Source organism: Protopterus annectens, chromosome 6.part0 (assembly GCF_019279795.1).
Source record: "Protopterus annectens isolate FY-2018-M chromosome 6.part0, PAN1.0, whole genome shotgun sequence".
Lineage (NCBI taxonomy): Eukaryota > Metazoa > Chordata > Ceratodontiformes > Protopteridae > Protopterus > Protopterus annectens.
The window spans coordinates 973,525,952-973,552,603 of NC_056737.1; the positions used below are offsets into that span (position 1 = coordinate 973,525,952).

General features: G+C 39.1%; 1 pseudogene; it reads left to right on the forward strand.

Annotated features, from left to right (window-relative positions):
• Positions 1-26,652, forward strand: part of LOC122803921 — a 196,370-nt pseudogene that overhangs the window by 77,714 nt on the left and 92,004 nt on the right.

Here is a 26,652-nt window from a genome sequence, read left to right on the forward strand (position 1 = left end):
CTGATCCACAAACGTTCACCTTTTGGAGATTCTTCCAGATCAAGCAGGCAAGATTCTGTAATAAAAATCCAGTGTCAGTTGCGCTCTTCTTTGTTACGGGGTTCATATATATTGCTTTTCCAAACTATGCTGCTTTTCTTCAAGGTAATTTTCAGCGTTTATTACAATCAAGAACAAACAAAATTATGACTGCAGATGATTTAATGCAGTTTGGAGCCTTACAATTGATAACTCTAACCCACCCCTTTTTAGCCAAACTATTGCATGGTCTAAAACACTTGGAGAACCTTTTTGACCTTCACTCATAACAGGTTAAACCTATTGGACACAAATGTCTCTTTTTTGGAGTAACCAGGGAGCAATCTCTAGTTAAGTGACTTGCCTAGAATCACACAGAAAGTAAATGGAGCTAGAAGGAATCAAACCTTGGATAACAGCATTAATCCTCAATGCCTGATATCTAGTAATATCCATGCCCATATCAAGTCAGAATTATGCACTTGGATCTCGAGTATAAAAATTCTTCCAGAATCAGATTTACTTTTTCCTGGTATTTCATGGTTTCAGCTACTAAAGAGAATATAATGCACACGTTGTTAGGCTTGTATCAACTCAATGTCTATTGCTGGCATTTTTTATCCTTTAAACTTTCATATCAGAAATCAAAAAGAATTAATACTACTGTTTTTCTATAAGTTAGGGACCAGTTTTATATTCCATAGAATAATATTGGATATTGGACAGACAATAGTCATCAACCATTTATTTTTTACATAAATGAGTTGTCTTTAACATTTATATATATTAGATCACTGGTACTCTTCCATAGTAAGTACATTATGATTTGCGTACATGACCATTCCAAAATACTCTATTTTTCTTACAATTAATTCTGATAATATATTAAGCTTTGGTGAGAAATCCCAGCAGATCATAAACACTTTATTAAACCAACATTTAAACTCCAGTCTTTCTGCTCAGAAATGTTTATAATTCAATGCAAAGATGGACAGGAAACCTGTAGTCTTTCTTGCCAATAAGGAAAAAAAAATCCAGTACTCATATTACATCACTGAACATTATTGCAAACTTCATCTCTCACTCAGATCTTTATTAGGGCCATACTTCTAAAGGTTTTCAAAATATATAAACTATCAACTCAATACCATGCCTGCTAATTTAGAAAGACGTTTTTGATAAAAACTTTAACATCTAATTTTTATTTCCTTCCTAACATATCAAACTGATACAGCTGAACTTCCATGAAATAAAGCTCTGATTCAAGGTTAGTTACCAAATATTTTTTTCTGAGCTTATAAGACAGTTTATCTCCTTTTATCCTGAAAGTGTTTGTAATATCTATATTTTTCTCTTGGCATCCTGGCAAGTACTTCAGTCCTGCAAAACTAAATGTGTTACTGAGAAAAACAAAAGGATCTGAGGAGAACAGAAGATATACATTACTAACCTTTAAAAATACTGGCAACAAGACATTTGCAATATTTACAAATTCTTACATTCTTAAAATCTTACCAAAAGTTGTTTTAGAGAACAAGATTTGTTTTGTATCTCTTCAGAGTATGAATTTAACAATTCATCCATTACAATCTGCCATTTTACATCTGCAGACCAACTCATATAAAATTCCTAATTCAAATACTTTCCTGATTTTCACTGATGCCCCTGCTTAAAAGCAGTTGCTTCAGTTAATTTGAACTACATATCTGATATCTTAATGAAACCCAAAATACATTATGCTTCGACTAATTACATTGTAGCATTATTTAATTACACTGTTTGTCATGTTTAATGGATTCATACTGACAGTATCAAACAACAGGTCAGGATTACTGAAGCCCTTAACTCCTTTTTTTATTATAGCCCTAGAATAGTTTTTTTTCAGAGACTATTCAAGTTGACTCTAAAATTAAGCCTCAAATGGGCCATAACTTTTGAGATTAATAATGTTTACATTAATGAATTATTATTACTCACATCAAATACAAAGATCACAGCCAAACAATGCATTTACTTGTCTCAAGCAGAGAACTAAAATGCATACATGACTGATTTTGAGATACATATGTTACTCTTAAAGACCAGAGTTAAATATATAACTATGTCAAGAATCTAAATGGCAATGATCAGATCTGCTCTGAGCTAAAACAGAATGGCATTAAATATACTGATCCCAAGGATATTGCCAATATCCTGGCAGATCGATTCAGTGCCATCTTCATCACCCTCTCACCCCCTAAATGGCCCATCTCAATACCGGAAGATTGCCAAATTCTGGTAATAACGGCCACACAGGTAAAAAACACACTCTCCAAAGCTAAGAATACAGCATCCATGGGACCAGATGACATCCCGGGCTGTGTACTACATGAACTACAATATGAACTGGCACCTCACCTAAGTGTCATGTTTAATCATAGCCTCATCTCAGGTTTCGTGCCCACTGAGTGGTGCACAGCTACAGTTATCCCACTCCACAAGGGGGGATCCACCTTGGATCCTGGAAACTACCGTCCCATCAGTCTGACAAGCCTTATCTGCAAGGCCATGGAGCATATTACATGGAACTTATAAACAAAGACATTGGCAACCTTCAAGCACTGGACCCCACCCAATTTGGGTTCGTGAAGGGCCGATCTTGTCTCCTGAACTTGATTGACTTCTTTGAATCAGTCTCCAGAGCCATGGACAAGGGTAAGGAGGTCCACACAGCCTATCTAGACCTTGCCAAGGCCTTTGACACCATCCCCCACTCTGGAATCATAGATAAACTTACTAAGCTGGGCATTAATCCCTACGTCACCTAATGGGTTGCTAACTGGCTTACTGATAGAACCCACACTGTAAAAGTAGCCGACTCCAAATCCAGCTCCAGACAAGTGACAAGTGGAGTACCTCAGGGTTCAGTCCTGGGACCGCTCTTGTTTGGCATCTACTTCTCTGAAGTACAGGCCAACACTAAGGGACTCTGGATAACAAAGTTTGCAGATGACTGCAAACTGGGAGCCATTATTGAATCCCCAAATGATGTGGATACTCTACAAAAGGGTCTTACAGAAACAGATGCTTGGTGCCAGAGCTATGGGCTCAAGCTCAATGCCAAGAAATGTATAGTTATCCCCTTTGGGAAAAAACATGTATCCGTGAATTACCATATAGGTGGCAGTACACTAAACACCAAAAGTTTGATAAGAGACTTAGGGACACAGGTGGACAGTGGTCTCACCTTCGATAATCACATCGCCACAACAGTCAGGAAATCCTTCTATGTGGCACACCTCATCACTAAAGGCTTTTTCATCCAAAAAAAAGGAGGTCATTGTCCCACTGTACTCATCTTTCATTAGACCCATTATAGAATACAATGCCCCATTTGGTATGTACCTCTCAAGACATCTGCAACAACTGGAAAGGCCACAGAAATACCTCACTAAAAGAATCACAGGCCTAAAGTGGATGCCCTACGCTGACCACCTTAAAAAACTCCAGCTATACTCTGTTGCATATCGTCTACTCAGAGGCGATCTTTGCTTAACATACAAGGCCATGTCAAACCCAGAGCTGTTGGACATGCTACACTTACAGAAATCCCAGTCCCTCAGAGCCACATGCTCCAGGGATCTAAACCTTGTAATTACAATAAAGAAAACATAATGGAGGGATATGTTCCTGACCCAGAGGCTCCCCAGACTCTGGAATATATTGCCCATACATGTTAAGCAGAGTGCCTCTTTCAAAAGGAACCTTGACGATTGGATGGGAGAAAGGAAATTCACCCCGGGGATCACGTCAGTCGCCCTGCTAGACAGGGGTCCAGGGAAGTAAATAGTGTGGGAAGAAATAGCCAGGGAATTGTTATGGCTAGGCTTGTATAGGCCCTAGGGCTGATATCCTAGTACCAACCTATGAACTATAGTGAAGTGTTTTATTATTCTGGGCTAAAACTTTAAAAAAGATTTGCTCATTTAGAAACATATATCTGTTGCTTCAAATAAGTTTACAGAAAAAAAATCAAAACATGATATCCTGAAGATAGTAATATGCATTATGGAAATGGGCAGTTAGGTAGGACCTCAAAGAATACTATACATGGTTTGCTGTATAATATTAGAAACAGTGCTATTGCTTCAAATTATCCACGACATATGTGTCACTGAAGCCTAGGTACATATACACAGCCATCAATTCTGTTTGTGCACATGTATATACGGCAGCAATAAGTGGGTAATATTTGTTGTAAAATGCATGTATATCATAGACCTGTATGAATGCTATTGTTCACCTTTTTCACTGCAGCAGTATCACATTAAAATATAATATGGGCTACATATTTGCTATGTTTTACAGAACAAAGGAAACAAGTGAGCAATTTCGGGTATACTTTATGCGCTCGAAAGCTGAAAATCCCGAATCCAAATAGTACGACACATAAAGAGCGAACCATGAATACGTCAAACAAACAAAACCGCAAAAGTGGAAATATCGAATTCGCATAGTTGGCCTGTCTGTGGAATAGCTCTGTAAGGTAAGTGTGCGATAGTTACGGACCTTAGGGTTAGGGAGGGGTTAAGGTAAGTGCATAGGTAGGTAGTGTATGTAAGGTTTTGTGTAGGTAATGTATGTAAGGTTTAGTGTAGGCTTTTAAGTGTATGCGTGTGGAATAGTTAGTTTGTTTGGATATAGCTCCGTAGGGGAAGTGTGCAGTAATTACGGACCTTAGGGTCAGGGAGGGGTTAAGGATAGTGCATAGATAGTTGTGTATGTGGGGTTTAGTGTAGGGTTAGCAGTAGGGTTTTAGTGGTTTAATTTAGGGTTAGAAGTAGGGTTTTGGTTAGTGTATGTATGTGTTTTTTTTATTGTGTTTGGGTAGGTAGTGTGTTGCAGGTGGTGGGTTGGCCGACTATGACGGTTTGAGGTTTTCAATTTCGCACTTTAGTACATCCAACGTATTCACGGTTCGCTCTTTATGTGTTGCGCTATTTGGATTCGGGTTTTTCGTGTTTCGAGCGCATAAAGTAGACCCAGCAATTTCTTCAAGAACAGTCGACATGCAACTACAGCAAGTGATGGACTCAGTCTGGCACAAGTTGAAGAAGATGATGCCAGCCCCTGAAAGGAGGACATTTGCTGATTCATGGAAGTAGGATGAGTATGTTGCGGGCCTGAATGACTAGACACATCAGTAAAAGGATAAGGCTCATGAGAGGTTCATTATTATAGGCATATTGGGCAGACTGACCTCCATTCTTGCAGTAATGTGTATGACCTCCTCACAGCCTTAGTGGATGTGTAGAAAGTGATGGTCAAGGGCATTTGCTACACTGCTGTGCACTGGAAGGAGTTAGCTGAATTGCTGCTTACCACCAAATCAAAAGTTTACCATTTAGCCCACTGGACAGCTTGTTGCATACAATGGTAGGTAATACTATCCACAGCTATCACCTTCCAAGTCCACCAAAGGTAAGAGGCAAGTCACCGGTGTCTGGTTAGCCAATTGTCACCACAGGCCTTGTTAACAGTACCTGTTTTTGTTGCAAGGGGCATATTGTCACTATTGTTTTTCTGTTTTCAGCATACCCCTTCTATCCAGGATACCCGCTGGATGTGTTGCTAACCACCAGGAACTGCATCCCAGAGCAGCAGGACAAGTCAGCAGAGGTGAAACCTGACAAAGGTAACCGCAGAACAGAGGACACCTTATAGCAGTAACGAATGTTGCTGAGGTGATATGGAGATTGTTTTTCATGTTAATAAATTTTACATATAACATTTTTTTACATATCACGTGCTAGTTTCTGTGTTAGGAATATGTTATGTTATGTTATGTTCACTGTGCTGAGCAAATCATGATGTCATCTGGTTTATTTGCTTCCTGGTGGATTGCATTTGTGTTATTTGGTATGAATTGTGTTGTCTCACTGATACCTGCATAAGTAACTGGTAAGTTGTTTGACAGAAGAAGGCCTCAGTGATGGTACATGTGTATCACATTGGCTTCTTGATTCCTGAGACCACCAACAATGTTCTACACCACGACCATTGGACAATGCTGTCCCCATAATGTTTATCACAGCACCTGCCTGCAGAATATGTTTTTAACTGCCTGCTTGAGGGCATTTGTTGCTAATTGGGCTGCCAAGTTACATTTCCTTCCATGGCAGATGGGCACTGCACGTGACATTTGAGATGCTGCACAATGCAATGTATCAACAACAGCACACACAGAAAATATGCATTCGCTGTGATGTAGCATGCAGTATACTAAAAAGATATATTGTTTGTCACTTTCATGACTAGTTCCTCTGTTCTCATCACACCTGACATATTTACAACTATTCTGTATCATACTATATTCACTGCTCATGTTCCACATCCATATTTGCGCAGATGGCCCTTTGTACTCTCTTTACACATATCATGAACTCCACTTCTGCATTGTTTTCCTTGGGAGTGTTATCTCCCTTTATTTGTACAGCATCATTCACTGTTCTGCTACACATGCAGAACCATATGCCTGCACTCGAGTCTAAGTTTCAGGGCCATATGGACATGTCCTGAACCACCATACCTGCCAGCTATGATATCATACACAGGTGCACATGTTCAAACCAGTCTTACTACCTGTACTGCACTTTGGAACACATATGTAGCTCTTTGACTATCAGTCCTGTATGGTTCATATTCTTATTTCATAATTTACTGTCTTGCAAATGTAATGAACACTGAATTTTCTGTTTATAGTTCAGAATCAGTTGTTGTGTCTCATTTGTTGCATGCAGTACTCTTTGAAATGTTTTTGCTGTCATCTCAGGACATGCTCATTCCTTCCTGCAGAAAAGCTACTGATCTCAAAATCTATTTACTCACTGCTTTATTATCACATAAATGACACTACCCATAGTATTTGCTTTTAGAGACCTAAGATTAATTTATTCCTATCTCTTGTTCTTAGGTTCATAGGTGTGTACTAGATCATTGACCACTGGAGCCTTTGTAAGTGTAGCCGTGCATCCCAAATCTCTGACAAGTTCTGGTGCCCTTGATAAGTGTAAGTAGGGGCTTGGGAAATTAAACATTTACAAGCTGCCTGTGTACATTAGAGACATAGGTGCCAAACTAGGGATGATGTCTCTCCAGCAGGTCCTATTTATATCACAGGCGAGGTTTAAGTTTTAATAACTGGCAATCCTGGTGCTGTTTGTTTTGTGGATATGCAGGAGGTCTATCTGAGTGTAGTCTGATAATGCCTTATATGCCAGGCATAGATCTCCCCTCCACAGCCTGTAGGAGACAGAGTACAGGGATAGAGCTTTGAAGATGTTTTCATAGGATGTGTTATTTATACCTTGTATTATTTTAGTGAGAAATCTCCGTGGATGTTCCATTTGTTGGATGTGCCTGGTTAGATACGTACCAAAGAAGGCATTGCACTCAGTGATAGGTCTGATGAATGCTGAATACAGTGGAACAATGACCTCCTTGGACCAAGATGCCATACCTTTGTTTATAATTTGCACAACACAGAATGATTCCTCACTACCATAGATACATGATGGTCTAAGGATAGATTACTGTCTATGTACGCCCTCATGTCTCTGACTAATGGTCAACTCTTAGGGATGTGTTGTCAATATGATAGTTACCAGGAGTAGATGACTTCCTGAAGGATACTATTACGCATTTCTTAGAATTTAGTTTTAGTGTATGGCTCTGACACCAGTTATTTGCCAGTGTCAGCCCTTCCTGGAGAACATTAATGTAGGTGGGGGATTCTATGACTGTTCCTAATTTGCAATCCTCTACAAATTTGGTCAACTAGAGGCTCTTGACATAGACCTTGATTTCATAGAATAGATGCCAAAAAGGGAGCAGTCTCAGGATCGATCCCTGAGTGACTCTGGTGGTGATGGCCTCTTTGTAGAGGAGGACTTTCCAATTCTACCTTTTGGATCCTGTCTTTGAGGCAGTTGGCTATCTACCAGGTGACATAAAGGTTTTTACCTAACCTGCTAAGTTTGTCAAGAATGTCCGAGTGGGGTATTGTGTCAAATTCCTTGGGCAGGTCCAGGCTCTGCAGTGTGAACTATTTTGCCCTCATCCGTTGCTTTGGTGACCTTCTGAAAGAAGTTGGACAGGTTGAGTAGGTATGACCTGCACTTTACAAAACCAAAGTGGGTTGGGTCCAGTGTCTGCAGGTTTTCTATGTCATTAGTGATCATTTCCATGACAATTCTTTCCATGTCTTTACATTTGAGACTAGTGAGACTTATGGGTCTTTAGTTTCCGGGTCTGTAGATGGCCCATCTTTGTGCTGAGAGATGATGGTAGCTCTTCTCCATTCATGAGGTATGAAGCCCGTTTGGATGCTACAGTTAAATAATGATTCTTGATAGGCCATGTTCTATGCTATTTAGAAGGCAGCCTGACATATTATCATGGCCCATCAATGCAGTGTTCTTGACCTTAGAGAGATCATTGAGGACCTGTTCCGCAGTGGTAGTTGGGGACTTATATTTGAAGGTATTTCCTGGGGGAAGGCTGGAGGTGGCAGGGGGGTAATGTTAGAGCTAACTTTGTCTGCCAGTAGGTTTGCTATATCTTCTGGCTCAGTGTAGGTGGCTCCATTAACAATGAGCTCTGTACATAATTGTGTATTGCCTTTGAGGATGTGGACATAGCTAAACCTTATGGTTGTCTTTGGTGTAGGAGGCCAGATTTATCTCAGTTTGGCTTTGATAGACTTTATTTGTCTTCAGAGCTGTTTGTTTCATATGATGAGGGAGCTTTTGTCCTTCTAGGTGCTAATCTCCTAATTTTTGCCATGATTTTCTTCTTTGTATTATACAGTCTATTTAAGCTGTGATTCCAACAAGATGGCATGTTTTTTGAGTTAGTTCTATATTTATTCCTAGTGAGTACAGCTGCTTCTCTGCAGCTGTTAACATGCTTGTACAGAGTTTCTGTGAACAGTTCCAAATAAGCAGCAGTGCTCTCAGGATTTAGGGGAGCTTGATATTTTACCAGGTTATCACTTAATAGTAGGAAGTTAGCCTTAGAGTAATTCCTGAACATTCCAGTATTAGTTGGGGTTCTGGGTTTTATTTTTACTTCAAAGGAGACCATTTTGGGCCTGACCTTATCAGCAAAGACATTATATTAGGGGATGTGCAGCATTCTCCCATTTTAGTCAGGACCAGATCCAGTATGTTTGCATCCCAGTGTATTGACAATCTGGGCCGGGGGGGTTGTAATTACAAAATTTAGGTATCTTATCCCTTACATTTATTTTTCCAACTCTCCAGTACACTATCTACTTTAATAATTCCTTCTGTACTGTCTTATCTATTCCATTTAATTAATAATCCATGTCTATTCTGTCTTGCTTTCACCATTATTAATATGCATATCATTAGCCCACCTACTCATTATATTCACATAGTGCGTTCTACAATCCCTCCCACTGTGCCATGCATTAACTTTTCCACTAACCCTTCTTATGCATTACAGCTGTCATTCCACTTTAGCAGAAAAGCTATTTCCTTTTTCCATGCCATCCTTAACTTTAGATTATTACATGACACTGCTAAGTCTGCATTCCCCCTTTCAGCATCTTCAGACTCTACCTATGGTGTGATAATTTCATAAGATATTCTTATATTCCCAATAGTGGCAATAATAACCCTAAGAATTTTCTTCTCCTTTGGTATCAACATCAGTACTTATACCTATATGTTTTCTACGTTATCTGTATCTCATATATGCTATTTTATTAGTTGTGAAATACCTGAACAATACTGTGCTATTATGCAATTTGCTTATTTCATTGGATTGTCTACTGAAAATACCTCATTGTATTTGTATTTCAACAGCACTAAAGCAGTGACTACAGCTTTTGTTTGACAGTGCTTTGCTCTCAAGCTCACTTCCTGTCTGAGGTACCTTCTGTGCAGAGTCCTTCCTTTCTTCAGATGGTTTCTACCTAGGGTCTTGATTTCCTTCCAAACTTAGATACTGACAGATAAACAAAAAATCTTCTAAACTGCCCCTGTGTATGAATATATGAATGCCATTAGTAACAGACTGGCATCATATGCAGGATCAATTCTCTGCCTTACACCAAATACTTGCTGTACTAGGCACTGGTTCTTTATAACACTGACTAGGATAAAGGGGATGGTAAAACTGAATAAATGAATGTGTTATACTGACTGTTAGATTTATTGCTTGCTGTACCTTGTGCCACTGGATAACGACTACATGGAATACTTAGCCTGCCTTTAGCCTGGTTATTAACTGATAAAAGTCCTTGCACCAGCTCAGTTAACCAGTTGACAATAACCTCAGGTGACTAAAATAAAAATAGCAACCCATTGTATACCATTTTCACTCAATCTCACCTTTTAATTACATAAAATTATGTAGCATCTACAGCTGAAGAGACTGTGATAAAGGGTTGCACACTTACTACCATAAATAAGTTCAAATGGCACTAATAACTGCCTTTTTAATTTTGCTAACGGTCTTACTAGTAAACAAATGTGACATAGTTGATAGAAAATCACATGGCCTTCCTGAAAACAATGGAGGGGATAAATGTATCTCCAAACACCATCATACTAGGTGACTTCAACTACCCTAATATAGACTGGGAACACTACTCAAGCCCAAACACTCTAGCCCAAAGGTTCCTGGAGTTCATAAACTCAAATGCCATGGAACAACTAGTCACCATCCCCACAAGAGGAGAAAACATACTTGATCTCATCATCACGAACATGGGATCACAATGTTCAACACCGGAAGTATACCCCTCACTGGTGAGATCAGATCATAAACTAATCTCGCTGGAGGTCCTCATCCCGCCCCCACCTGAAACAAAAAAGACCACAGTGAAAACTTCTCAAAAGCCGACTTCACACTTCTAAAAACTAGTGTGGTCTCCTTTAAGGCCCCTGAGCCAGTGGTAAACATTACTCAAACCGCTGAATCACTTACAAATGCCTTCTACCAGCACCTACAGGACTGCATGGATCAGGCAATCCCAAACAAAACTAAGACTCTTTGTACCAAAGGCAAGCGTCCAGTCTGGTGGACCCCAGCCATAAACAAGCTCTACAACAAAAGGAGGAAGCTACTACAAGATAGAGCAAAATCCTTGAAAGGTAAGACACCCTTGATCATTATAAGTAAAAACTAAGAGCTCTCATAAAATCATCCAAGGCAAATTTTGAGAGAAAAATCGCCAAGGATTCAAAAGACAATCATAAGGCCTTCTTTAGCTATGTTATAAACCTAGGAGGAAACTCCCAGATATGCTCAGAATTAGTTCAAAATGATGTGAAGATTACTGAACCTACACACATTGCCAACATACTGGCTGACAGGTTCAGTGCAAACTTCTCCCAAAAGGAAAGATATCTATACCAGAGGATTGTAGCCCCCCAAACATCTCCAACGCCCAGGTGAGAACTGCTCTCTCCAAAGCAAAAAGCACAGCATCCATGGGACCGGATGGTGTCCCCGGCTGTGTGCTCCATGAACTCAATGAGGAATTAAACCCGCAGTTAGGACAGCTGTTTAATCTTAGCCTCACCTCAGGATACGCACTCCAAGGAGTGGCGCACGGTGACTGTGGTCCCACTTCACAAGGGCGGTGCCTCCACCGACCCTGGAAATTACCGTCCCATTAGCTTGACAAGCCTTATATGCAAAGCCATGGAGAGGATCATAATGGAACTCATAAATAAAGACATAGGGAACTTGCAGACTTTGGATCCAACCCAGTTTGGCTTTGTCAAAGGCAGATCATGCCTTTTAAACTTGGTTGACTTTTCGAGACAGTCACCAAGGCCATTGATGAGGGAAAGGCAGTCCATACAGCCTACCTTGACCTGGCAAAGGCCTTCGACACAATACCCCACTCAGGTATCATCAAAATCTCATCAGCTTGAATGTAAACCCATACATCACAAGATGGGTTGCAAACTGGCTAAGTGACAGAACCCACAGGGTCAGAGTTGCTGGAGCCATGTCAGACTCAAAGCCTGTCACAAGTGGTGTCCCACAGGGCTCAGTCCTGGGTCCACTCTTGTTTGGCATCTACTTTTCTGAAGTACAAGCAAACACAGGAGGGTTATGGCTGACAAAGTTTGCAGATGACTGCAAACTGGGCGCCATAGTCGAAAACACATCTGACATAGATATCCTTCAGAAGGGCCTCACAGAAACGGATAACTGGTGCCAGAGCCATGGCCTAAAGTTAAATGCCAAGAAATGCATAGTCATACCCTTCGGGAAAAACAAGGTTACCCCTAGCTACCATATAGGTGGCAATCCACTGAGCACAGAAGAAGTCATCAGGGATCTGGGGACCCAGGTTGACAGTAGCCTTCGCTTGACACTCATGTTGCTAAAGTAGTTAGGAAAACCTTCTACATTGCCCACCTGATCATGAAGGGATTCACATCTAGATCAAGGGAGGTCATCGCCCCTGTACTCATCACTCATTAGACCTATGATTGAGTACAATGCCCCATTCGAATGTATCTGACCAGACACCTGCAGCAGCTGGAAAGGCCCCAAAAGTTCCTCACCAAAAGGATAAAGGGTCTCAAAATATGTCTTATGCTGCCCGACTGAAAGAACTCCAGCTCTATTCAGTCTCATACCGCTTGCTCAGAGGTGACCTGTGCCTGACATATAAGGCCATGTCAAACCCTGATTTGATGAATATGCTTCACCTCAAAAATCTAGATCCCTCAGAACCACAAGGGCGGGAGACTTAAACCTTGACACGGTTATTAATAGAACATGCTGGAGGGACAGATTCATCACCCAGAGACTCCTATGCTGTGGAACAAAATCCCGGTACATGTGAGGCAGAGCACCTCGCTGGCCTTGTTCAAGAGGAATCTTGACCAATGGATGGGGGATCGTAGATATACCCCAGGGATTACTTCAGTGTCACTGCTTGACAGAGGCACAGCAAAATAATAGGCATAGTTTTATTCAAACTAAAGGGGTGGCGAAAGCCAAATAACTATGGGCTAGGCTTATAAATGCCCTTGGGCAGATAGCCTAGTATGAACCTATGAACCTATGAACCTAAAAGCATGCCGCCATCATTATTCTTATCTTTATACTAGGCTTGTAAATATTTTGCCAACATTTCCAGATACTGGCAGCTGAAAACTTGCTGGAACAGTATTAGTATGCAGAAATGTCATTTACAGCCTGTTTTTTGTTAAGACATCAAATAGTCAGCTTTCTGGAAAGTGCCGAATGCTGCAATCAGGAGCTTTCCAAACTTTACAAATTGTATGGTCTGTAATGCAGGGGTCACAGTTCGGAATGCATTCTATCAGTGTAATTTAGAAATGAATTGAGCCGTTTCTTTTTGCCTTATAATGAGAGAACTCTGTTACACAAGCACTCATTAGAATGATTCCAGGATCATCATTCAGTATGGTGAACTTCAATTTATATCAGGTTTCTGAAATGAAGCAATTTATTAGGTTGTCATGATGAGTTCTATTTTTTGTGTGTGTGTGTGTGTGTGTGTGTGAGAGTGTGTGTGTGTGTGTGTGTGTGTGTGTGTGTGTGTGTGTGTGTGTGTGTGTGTGTGTGTGTGTGTGTGTGAGGCTATTCAGTAAAGTTGATTACCTTGTTAGTTAACTGCAAATCAGTCAGTGAATTTTATCCAACTAACAAGGCAATCAAAATGCTGCGGTGTATTTGAATGAGATTTGAGAACTGTGGGTAAGTGGGAGGCTCACCTTTCCCCATTGTCATGCGGACTTGTTGTTATTATATATAAAGTAGCAGGATGTATTTTGCACTGTATTTTAAAGTGTGCGTCTTGTGGAAACACATTTATTGTGTGACTGACACTTCCCTTTACTGGTTGAAAGTACAATTCAAGTATTAATCGAGAAAACAAATTTCGATTTATCTCTTGATGAATGTAATGATATATATATATATATATATATATATATATATATATGTATGTGTGTGTGTGTGTGTGTGTGTGTGTGTGTGTGTATATTTGCATATGGTACATTGCAGCATTGCAGTGTCTGGATGGATGTCCCTTCATTCACTAACCCTTTTTCCCATTTCTGCACATGGGATCAGGGTGTTACTTTACCAGTTTCAGTCATCAAGAGCCAAGGTTTACACCATCTGGTGGCTAGCCTTGCCACAGTTGTTCTTGCACACCACACACTTGCACTCACACCAATGGCTAATTTGGAGTGTTCAGTTCACCGACTGCACATCTCTGGAATGTGGGAGGAAACTGGAGCACGTGGAGGAAACCCACATGAACACAGAAAGGGCATGCAGACACCACACAGAAGGCACCCCACCCAAGAATCAATGCAGGGGCACCTCTTGCTGTGAGGCAACAATGCTATCCACTGCACCTCTGTGCTATCGCAGCTACTGGATGAACCAAATTATAAAGTTACAAAGAACTATGGAAAACAACTGAGACAGGCAAAATATTATTTAGTACAGACTCAGATCCGGAGCTAAACCAGACTAAAACAATGTCAAACTAAGAAAGAAAAATATCGGGAAGGAGACAAACAGAATGTTTTTCCTTACAGCTGAGGGGTTAATGAAAGAGGTAACAAACACAATGAACAGCTTGTAAAAGCAAGCTGCTGTTCAGAAGGCCCTTGACGATTAGTGAAAGTACATGCGCCACTGAACCACAAAGCAGATTAGAAAAGTAAGAAGGGAGACGCACAGGCCTGAACTTGTAAAAAATGAAGCATAAATATTTATTGTGGGAAAGCTGAGGTAGGACAACAGGAACGGCAGCAGTGGTGAGTATGAAGAGTATGAAGAGTATGAGCTTCAAAACCTCATGGAAAGAAGAGATAAACTGCTGCCACTAGCCTCTATTATGTTAATTAAAAAGGGGTTCTTAACAATAGAACATAAATCCACAGTAAAGCATGAAGAAACTGTTTTGTTTACCAGTTACTAGCACATATAGAGAGATAATCATCACTTGCTATGGAAAAGGCAACATGAATAGCATTAGTGCAGGCAGTATAGATACAATCTTCGTCACCTTTCATACCAAATCATTTTAAGATGGGGCCATCCTATGAACAAGTTTCTTGCAAAGAGGAAATGACAAATTTAAGGACAGCCTGTCAGAGCTGAATCATGGTCAAATAGGGCCCTGGGCAGGGTAATGGATTGGGTCCCCTCCCCTGCAGCCATACTAATATCCCATTACTTAGTTTCTCTCCTCAATTAGAAAAAATGTTCAAACCTGCCAGTGTGCATACTCTTTTCATTTTTACAAATACAATAATCACAGATTTGTATTTAATTTGAAACTTTTATTTCATATTTGACAACAAAAACACTGACATACATTTGCTAAACAAAGCAAAACAACCATACATTAAAAACAGACTTGGCACTAACAGCAGTAAACTTCTCCTTCCCTGAAACTCACAATCATTAAAAATGTATCCGGCAACCCATTAGACTACAAGAGATGTGCTGGGATTCATAGTCAAATGGCACATAGGGAAGCACTGATTAGTGCCTATATAAAGAGTCCAGGAATTAAAAACTCTTGGGACAGGCCGTTGGATATACGTGCCTCTTTTCAGAGGCAACTCAGGAGTACTGTCTACTGAAATGACTTAGTTTCACACAGCAGACAAATGAAGGTTGGAATCACACATCTAGATTTAAGGAAGTTTGGAACAATGTTAAAATGAATTTACTAAAAAGAAATGGATGAGTATTATGGGTCTGATTGCTTTGAAAAAGGAAAAGCTAAGTCACCAGAATATTTAATGAAACATTATAAGTTGAATGAATCGGTTAACTAGTTAGTATTATCTATTAGTAAGAAATGAAAAGAATTTGTGGCTATATGAGTGAAGAGGAACAGAACCCTTTTCCCCATTATATGACTGTATGAATGCTATCATTAAAGGTAAATTGACCTACAAATGAAGCTCGTCCAAATTATATAAGTTAATTATAAATAATAATAATAATTTTGATGCAAAATTCTGGAACTTTTTAGACAGAAGTGGACTGAGTGACTCAATAGATGGCAAGAATACAACTTTGTTACTTAAATCAGTTAATCAAACTTCTTCAAGTTTATACTGGAACATTTTCATGTGGAAATATATACACAGAATGTTTTTTACTCCCTAAGTTTGGTAACATGATTTCTTCAGTCTGCTGGAGACTTAGTAAAGATGTAAAAGCTGATTGTCACACATGTTTATGGACTGTGAAAAAATAAATGTACATTGGGAAGAGATAAGTATCTTTTTAAGGGGTTATGGTCTGATAATCATTATTTAACTAGATCAAAAAATACTAATGAATGTTCTACTTCATTTATCTGTAAATGCCAAACAACAAAAATTGTTCTGGAGTCTACTGGCAGTAGTTAGAAAAGTTATTACAAAGAATTGGAAATCAAATTCAGTTCATACAGTCAACAACATTTTTAAATTTAACAGTAATACTAAGTAAAACTGAAAAAGAAGTGATCAGAATAAGATCTATAAATCATACTAAGACTTTCAGTGATTGGGATAGACTTGAAATGTTGCTGTTGAAATACCAAGACTGTTAATGTGTTCATTGTATAGCATTATCTTGATGATTCAATGTATTCCTAACACTGTATAACAGTATGCGATGTTGAATTTCCTCCTTTCTGTGTATATATTGTAAATATGTTAAATTAAGAAAAAAAACTCAAAAAATGAAAGCTGGAGGAATCAAACCATGCACTACAGAAACAACTCATTAACAGCTCATTGCCTTACTCATCTGGGCTATATACCAGACAGAATGTTGAAGCCCAAATCAGTGCATTTCACACCTGTGTGCCTACAGCTAACTTAGCTAAATTAAAAATCTATCCATAGTTAAAATATTGACATTAAACTTGTAGATTTCATGCTGACCAGTTTATTCACAGCCAGATAATAAACACACTGAAAACACTGAATAAAACAAGGAAACTGAGGATCATCCCAAAGAAAATGTCACATATGATTATGCTCCAATGTACTACATCTGATAACTACTGTAGAATACAGGAACCAGAATGTATACACACATGCGCGCGCACACACACACACACACACACACACACACACACACACACACACACACACACAAAATCCTCAATTGCATCCACTTGTATGACTGTGCACCTCAGATATTTGCTTAAGATCAAGTGAATGAATAAATTCATAAGTAATAGGTCAAAAATGGATCTCAGGTGCTGCTGTTGTGACTTAACTGTGGAACCCATTGTAACACCCCTCTGCCTTTCAACTTTTAAACTCAATAGTCAAAAACAAAGACCTAAAAATTAGGAACAGATTTTACATTTTTCTGTCATATAAAGTTGATAGAAAAACAAGCTCTACATTATTAAAACATTTTATGATGTATACACAGCCTGACGCTGAGGCATTCCTGTTATTCTTTATTATCTGTAGAACAGAACATTCTAGCAGAAGGCATTTTGCATAGTCTGGCTGTTGGTACAGATGGTTAAGACTGTGAGATGTATTCCTGCGATACAGGGTTTTATTTCCCTAAGCCTTCACTTTCCTGCTCTCTGATTCTGAGCAAGTCACTTAGCCAGCCCAATGTTCCTGTGATTTTTCTCAGCAAGAAAAAATTCTTTCTTAGGATATATTTTCTGAACATAGGAAACCTTGAATCATCAGTCAGGAAACTCTCATTGACTCCTGGAAGTGACAATGGAGATGGACATACACACACGGCTAAAATTCATCCATCGCAGCTCGGCAGCAGAAAAATCTCCAGGTGTTGTATAATCACTAGTACTGCAAATAAGCACCTGCTCTACATTGTACCACAAAATAAAAAAGGGCCTTATTTCTTTTTTTTCTAAATGTTTTATTAATTTTATAAATGAATAACATAGGATTCATGACAAGAATTACATCACATTATAAACAATAACAAACAGAAAGGACCTTACTTCTTGATTGGTTCAAACTTTGAGCCAATGAAAGAGATATTGGAGGACCGCAGCTTCTCAAGTAGCACAGACACTAAAGGACCAGAAATGTTGCACACTGAGGTATAATTAGGTTTTCTGTCACCGTGCAGTCACCTTCTGCTGGATCTGGCCCTGCGGCCTATGCAGCATATGGCTAATGATGCTGTCATTCCGGAGTGTAGCTTGGGTTGAGTTGTTCACAATCAATTTATGAAGTAAAACTATGAAGGTCACACAGGAGCAAACAGTATCAATGACCTCAGCAAAAGCTGACCAAATATTCTGCTTTACTCTCATTTAGGTAACAACGTTTTTAATTACTACTGTTCTCCCCCATTTGATCTTGGACAATGATTGCTATCTGGGTGCAATTTTTATTTTCTCCAATATCCATGTACATTTCCTCTGGCTTCATAGGTTAGTACTAGCCTAATTGTCCCATGGGCCATTTTAAGCCTAGCCAACTACTCCATGTGAGAATCAAGCCCTGCACCTTGCGTCTATAAGGCAAACATCTTAATCATTATACCAACCTCCCACATGCTTCCTCCTGAAAGGCACACTGCTGAGACTGACAAGAAATCTGTCCCTTGGCTTGTACGGTAGAGTCATCTCCTTGTTTTTGCTCAGCAAAAGACCTTTGGTTTAGTGGAACGCATGGTTTGCCAAATGAAATAAATAAAATAACATCTGACAAAGCAATTAGTTAGTAAATAAGGTAGTTTTACACACACATTGCAAATGAAACTGTAGTAAACTCTGACTTACAGCTGGTATGCAGGAAAAATATACCAGCTGCAACAACCAAGAGTAAATAAAGTAGACAAAAATTGCATTAAATGTTTGTCACAGAAGCAGACATACCTGTGAATAGATAAGGAGAAAGACAGGCCATGATTAATAGTTTGACTAGCATACAGACAAGTTCCAGGAGGTAAAATATATGCAAGAGTTAAGTTACAAATGCTGCTGGTTCACACTTGAGTAATCACTGTCTAGACATTCATTACCAGAGCAATTGTGTTACTGTAATAAAAAGTGTGTTGTTCAAAAATATAAGATAAACCATCCAAGTGCAACCGACCGGTACCAGCATGCCAGACCAAAGCAGAAAGCGTGTCACCTCAGACAGAGTCTAGCTAAGGTTGTTTGCACTGTTCAAAGCATAGCTTCAAGTGGGAGATCTGCATGAATTCACTTCTAAACAGTAACCTCTTTAAACAAAACTTATGCAGGTTAATTTATACAGAATATTCATCAGCTATTAACACAGTTGCAGAACATCCCTGGTTCTTCCTTATATTTTTCTTTATAAAATTAGTGATTTTAAGGCAAATTACTGACAGCTGTAATCACTAAATAATGACAGGCATGTGAATTGGGATATCATACATTTAAGGAAACGTATATTGACTCATATCCTGTTGCTCTCTTAAATATCCTATTCTTCCCCGAGTTCTTTTTGGTTCCAATGCCTGCAGACCAGTAAACCAACTCCTGATCAGTGCTGAGCCCATTCATTCTTTCTGCACTGGATATCCCTAGCACAGACACACCAGTCATCCAGAAATGCCAACATTCAGGCAGTGCACTTTATGCACTAATTACCAAGCTAGCAATAAAGGCATATGTAATATGCATTAGCCCCTCCCCTGGGTAGGCAGCAGGCAGGCGTTCCAGTATGTGAGTGTATGCTCCCACATAACTTGTGATGAAGGTTACTGCTGAAGTGGCTTAGCGGCCAAGTACCTGTCCTCATGCTGTCCTTTCATTGCTACCCCTCCTAGCAATATCTCTGCTGTCCATTGCCCTGATTCCCCTCTCCCCCAAGGATGAATACACTCACCCTCCCATGCCAGTTCAGGCAGAGGCCTTAATTGTTACTCAGACATGTCACCTGGACTGTAGTCAGAGCTTTAGCCATCTACATCAGCAGAAATGCCTTTTATTATCTTAAATTTCTAAGTGAATCAGAGCAACATTGAAGGGCCATCCCTGATTTGGCATCTTTATTCTTGATTCTTGAACTCTGCAGTGTTTATTCCATCATACTTCATGTCAGTCAGCTGTGGACTATTCATCTGGCAGTTCTGGCAAATGCCAGAAGGGCTGGTGCCAAATTAAGCTGATGGGCCTGGAGAAAAAAAAGGGGGGGCCTATCTTTTTTGTCTATGGACTGTTTTAAAAACAGTCAAGATTAGGCAGACTACAGGCATTGGTGAAGATGCACAGAAGTCATTGCAGTTTTAATCGCAAGAAATAAGAAGCTGACAGGACTGTGAAGGCAGCAGCCTTTAACGTAATCTGAGAATGGGAAGTGGCTGCTGATAGTCCTGTTACACTTGCATTCTCTTCCAATGCTTTAGTTGTGAGGGAGAGAGTGAGAGAGTGAAGACACGAGCAATGAGCGAACAGAGGGAACATCAACAATTCGATTGGAGATTAGTGTTTAAACTTTAAGTTCTCATTTTTTACTTTCCTGGCAGGGTCAACCAGATCCTTTCTGTATTCATTTTTTCCCTGGCAGGGCCAACCAGATAGTTTCTACATTTTTTTCTTGGTAGGGTCAGTCAGATACCTTTTGTATTTATTTTTTTTTGTTTCCTGGCAGGGTTGACCAGATAATTTCTGTATTTAATTATTTCCTGTCAATTTTCATCAGATACTTGTTAAATCTTGGTGCAGTGATGCGGTCTCCTATATACATTTTTGTTTCTGACATCCTGGGCCTGTAGGCTGGTGGGGTCAACCAGATAGTAGAAGGCTGAATCTGCAGTGAGCTGTGGGTTTGGGGGATGTTTGTGATGTCTTTCTAACAATATCCTAGCATGGTCAGCCAGATACTAGTAGGTGATCTATGTGTTTTGGGGGCTGTTGATTACTTTCTTTTTTTAATACAATATCCTGGCAGGGTTAACCAGAAACTGGAAAGAAAATGTGTTACAGGAACTGTTGGTGATGATTTTGTTTCTAATATAATAAACTGGTGTGGTCAACCTAGTGGTCTTTGTGTTTTGGGGGTTGTTGATGACTTTCTTTTTTTAATATAATATCCTGGAAGTGGTCAAACAGATGCTAGGTATGCAGTGTGTTTTGGAAGCTATTTGTGGATTAAATGATTTTTTAACCTAATCTTTTTGCAGAGTCAATCAAGATAGATTAGGATGGTGTGTGAATGTTTTGCTGTTGAAACTCTAACCCATGACTAAAGTGTGTATAAGTGAACTGAAGTAAGATCAGCTACAAACCCTTGACTATGTGATGCAAAAGAAATACAGTAGTGTAATCATTGTCTTATCTTTTTATTATTTTAAACCTTGTAGGCTCAAAGCAAATATTGTGGGTAGGCAATCGAGCTGGGGGCTATGCCTAGTATGTGAGAATGAAATGGCTGGCCTGTTGTAATTCTGACTTGCTTTGCAAGAGTAACGTGATTTTGACCGAAGTAAGATCAACCACAAGCTCTGAACTCTAGCTATTGTTTATGTGAAAAAATACATATATTAATAACAGTGCTGTCTTTTATTCTTTTTTGTCTTTTAACCTCACAAGATCAATCAGATACTGTGGGTAGACTGGGGCTATTTGTGAATGAAGCAACTAGCCCTGCTGTTTATTTTTGCTGTAATTTCACCTTTGCAAAACTGTAATAGTTGTCTGTATTTTCAGTTGAATGCAATCTAATTATCAAATGAATGAACCATTCTTAATGTATGTTATTTCATATCTGTTCATGTATATACTGAATGTCTGTTTAAAAATGTTTGTAATATGTTACAGCTTTTTCCTCGGCATACCTCTCAACTGTCTAGATTTGTTCCGCATATTTTTGGTCTGTTCTTCATAACATTTGTGGTTTTCTGGCAAATTGCTGAGGACTGAAGTCACCAAATAGTGATATACATTTGAGTTTCAGATTTCATATATTTCAGAAAATGCATGTTAACACAAACCGTGTTATTCTAGCAACTTTCTAAGTTCATAATAGCAATTTTTTAAATCTGTACATATTTTTGGGCCTTTGCCCCCATTATTTTAGGCATTGTCCAGATTTTTAGTGCTAAGAGTTTGAGAGGTATGTTCCCTGGACATATGTTAAAAAGTTATTAAAGACAGTTGGACTATCCTGGGTAAAAAAAGTAAAATAAATAAAATTAAATGTCTATTTGTGTAAAGCAAGCTGGCAGACATAAGCTATGACTAATGTTTTTATTAACTAAATGAAATGAATGCAAGTATGTTAATGTAATCCTGGCAGGGCCAAAGCAGATACTTTTTTTGGTAACAGGGAGGAGAGGGTGTTTGTAAATGAATGAGTTGACTGGCTTTGCTGTTTACTGCTGGACTTCTGGCTTTGGAAGATTAATGTGATTTTTGGTAAAGTCAACTGTCATACACGGCTGTGTCAGTGTCTCTCAGAACCACTGGCACATTAGGCATTGGAGTGACCTTGAATTGTGAATAATAAATTAAGGCAGTACAGTGGGATCTCCAAATCTCCTTACTTTTCACTTGGCACTGTACAAAATGCAGATTACTTGTATACTTACTACATCATGCATACTCATAATAGTTTCATGCAGTCAAGACCAGCTACAAGTTTTTTGTGCTGTTATAGCATAACCTAAACACCTCATTAGCTCTGAAATGCAATTTAGTCTAGCATTTGGTAAACTATTCAGCATGTGCAATAGTGATCGAGCAGTTATTTTAAGTAAAATGGTAAGCATGATCAGTGTTGATCCGACTGTACCATAGCTTCCCCCTGTGAAGTTAACCCCACCCCTTTCTAGTTGGCCCCAACCATTCAGCTGCCAGAGTCTAATTCTTGCCCCAGTCTGCCCCTGGTGTCAGTGCACTCCTTGTAAAAGGTACTCGTGACCTCAATGAAACATCTCACAACTCATTATTCATGATTATTTGCACAAAACAAATGCTCCAAATGATATATAATACATTTCTAGAGTTTAATAATCAGCTACACATGGAGCTGGTTGGAAGACCTGAACTATGTTTGTCATTATGGATCGCGTGGCCCTCACTTCACTTTAGCAGTGTGAAGTGCTTGCTTGGAGGAGTATGCCCATCCTTACTTGTGAACTAACCCTGACCCTAAAACTGCCTGTAAACACTACCGCTGTTCAGACAAAGTGTACCTCCTAGTGTTTCTATTACTTTTTTTTTAATTATTCCAGTATTGCAGGCATCAAAACAGAATGTCTGGTGGGCATGTCAGAGGCAGAGAAAATGTAGTGCCATCCAGAAGTGCCTATTAATGTGGTAGGGAAACTGATGTGCATCGTGCTTGGTATATAGTACATGCTAAAGTAACTGTAAGCACAGAGCAAATCCTGTGTGCTACTAAATAAATATATATATGATGTTCCTCATTTATCATGATGAACGTAATGGCCCACATACACCCTTTTCTTTTGCTTCTGAACTTTGAGTTGAGGGAGATGTCAATATGGGGAACTGCACGTGTCAGACGACCTAGTTATGGCTCTTCATTTGGTGCTTTGGCTAAATTTTTCATCAGATGAGCACTGGCTAGGGCTATTATTATGCTAAAGTGACTTGATACTGAGTGGTGGCATCCTCTTGGCTGTTTGGTGTGTTTTTCTGTTTCTCTGGGTTATCTCCTCAGGCTTCTACGGTGTTGGTTGAATGGTTTGGTATGGGAGTTCAGTGAACAAGGTGGTGGCAATTGACTGCACAGTGCAAAGCATCCATTCTCTTTCGGTTTCATGTATTTGCCTTTCTTCTCTTAGTTTTTGTGTTTATTTATTTAGACTCAGTCATAGCTCTGGTTAGTTCTTCTTATTTTGGTTAATTCAGTGGCTTATTCTTTCATCTATCTTTTTTGCGATGATTGCTGTTGCTTCTGCATTGCCTCCATTACTTGGCCGCTTTTTGGCCATTGATTGAATTGTGTCCATCTGCATCTGCAGTGGACTGAGAGTGGAAGGGGATGAAGTGCATTGCGGAAAGTGGATTTTTTTTTTATGTAACTTCAATATCACTTTACTAGGAGCTGGTTGGAAGACCTGAACTATGTTTGTCATTATGGATCGCGTGGCCCTCACTTCACTTTAGCAGTGTGAAGTGCTTGCTTGGAGGAGTATGCAATGACCTTCAATTTTCTTTTTTCAGTCACCAGGAACTGACCCTATCTGGTGCCTTCTACCACAAGTATGGCTGCTTTATACTTGACCGTCACTGTGAATTTCATCCAGCCAATGAACTTAGTGGTCTCTCTGTTTGTTGCATCTGTCTGTGTGTCTCTCTGTGGGATAATGACAGTTTGGTGATGCTGCTCTTGACTTTTTTAGATTTGTGTTTTGTTGCTTTAGGTCTATCTGAAGAAAAAACTGAGAAGAATTGCTTTTACCTTGAGCTAATCCATCAGGATGGAGGAGATACATTGGTTTGATGCTCCGGACTGTGTCACAGTGAATGGGAGTCTACTGTTGTTTGCTTGAATAGATTTAGATTCCATTTTGTCATTAAAGTTTTTCAAATGCACTTTATGTTGGCTTGTGACCATACTGCTTCTACATAATTGTTTTAGTTTTGACTCGCTGCTCAGTTTATTATTTATTCATTTTTTATTTATTCTTCTGACTTTTTTTCTCTTATTTGTTTGTCCTGTGCTTAGGTTATTTAACACATTAATAAAACGTGAAGTTGAAATAGGTGGTGTTCAGCTCATTCAGGCCAAGAATCTACATTTTGACATAGTACCATGATGGAATATTTTCTACAAGAGTTTAAATGAATGGACAATCTGGTATTCGGGATTAAAGTACTTTTCATTTAGCTTCTAGTTTCAGCATAAGTATGGAAACATACTAATCATATGTACATAGCTTCTTCATGTTTAGCCTTTCTACCTCCACGTGCATTATGGGTAAGTAGCCTCTCATTTAAACTAATTAATGTGATAAGTCCACTGCCGATTACACAGGAAATCTGGTGATCTAGAATGACGAGAAGGGGCAGTTGCAGAATCTAATCATCAACAAGCCAGTGAGAGTGGAGGTGACAGGTACATGACAGTCAGGCTGGGGGAGATTCATTGAGTGTCAAGAAGATGTTTTGGACGGTTGGGAAGAGCCTAATTTCTGCAAGGCCATAGACTTCACTTATTTTTAAACCAACAGATGCATAATAGCTATGAAAAAGGGCTCTTGTCACTGCTGGAGTAAGTATAGGTTAAGTGAGTAAATCACAACCTGGACATTTATGAGTTATGACATTGCTTCAAGTATTGCTAGGCTTAATGCGGTTAGGCTGAGGGTTTATATTCTTGCTCGATAGGACGAAAAGGAAAACTAAGGGCTCCAGTATCTGCTGGTATATATGTGGGCATAGACAGGTGTAATAATAAATGGGATAAAAGTTGCTGGACTGTTGGAATATGTCACTTTAAGACTTTAGTAATGTATTGTCATTTTAAGACTTCACATATCCTAAAATGCATTACATTTCTAAGCTAGACTAAGTTTTGTGTGAGAATCCTGGAGTGTTAACATTATTTCTGTTGTGCTGCCACGTTGTTCCAAATAAAAGTTGCCTGTCAGACTAAACTGAAGATATACACTGCATTTGTAAAGCTACTAATAAACAATAATGACTAACCACAGGTTTGTACTCTTATATGGTGTCTTCTGAAAGCACTGTATGATTTATAAAGTCAATGTGAATCCACCAAGCCCAGAGATGAATATGTTACTAACAAAAGCCATTTTATTTTTAAAAGTCATTATTTTACTGAATTTAAACCAAGCAGCCCAGAAAAACTGAATTTCTTTGATATTAATGAAATATAACCCATCAGAACTGCTTGACTTCTCAGACCCTTTTCTCTGGTACCTGGACACAGAGGTTTGCACATATTCATGTGACAACCAAACCAAATAAGGAAAATGAGGAAATCCAAGTAAATACCATATTGTATTCTATGGCCCATGAAATGGAGGCCATACAGAGTTCATTTTTATTTGCAGAGGGCAGGAGTGTTTCATATGTGTCAGTAATTAACAAAGGCAATGAAAACTGTGGGCCAAAAACAAATATATGTAATACGTGAAAGGTGTTGAAACAATGGGTGACTGTGTTGAAGTTTTCAGAAGATTAATATATGAACTGTTGAGAATTGTACATTTAATGGCACAAAAGATTAACAAATAAGAAACACAACTATGATTGGGTTGGCTGATGTAGGGTGTGTCAAAAGGTACAGCATGAAATGAATCAGACTTTGGAGAAAGCAATACAAATTGTCAAAGAGGCAGAAATGGTTAAAAGGAAAAATGTTAATTTAAACACTACAATGCAAAGGTAATGTCAAGTTTAAAAATTAGACAAAGAAAGTCAGAGCTGACAATCTTCATTGCCCCTGCGGGAAAATTCTGTTTTAAATGTCTGCCATTCAGTGCATCTGAAATCATTCCGTGTAAAGTGACTGACTTGCTGAAAGGACTAGAAGGTGGTGCTATTGTTACTCTTCTTCTTATGCATGATATCTTGTTTATTAGTCATAATAAAGAGACATGTTACTCTAGGCTAGAGGCAGTGCTGCAGAT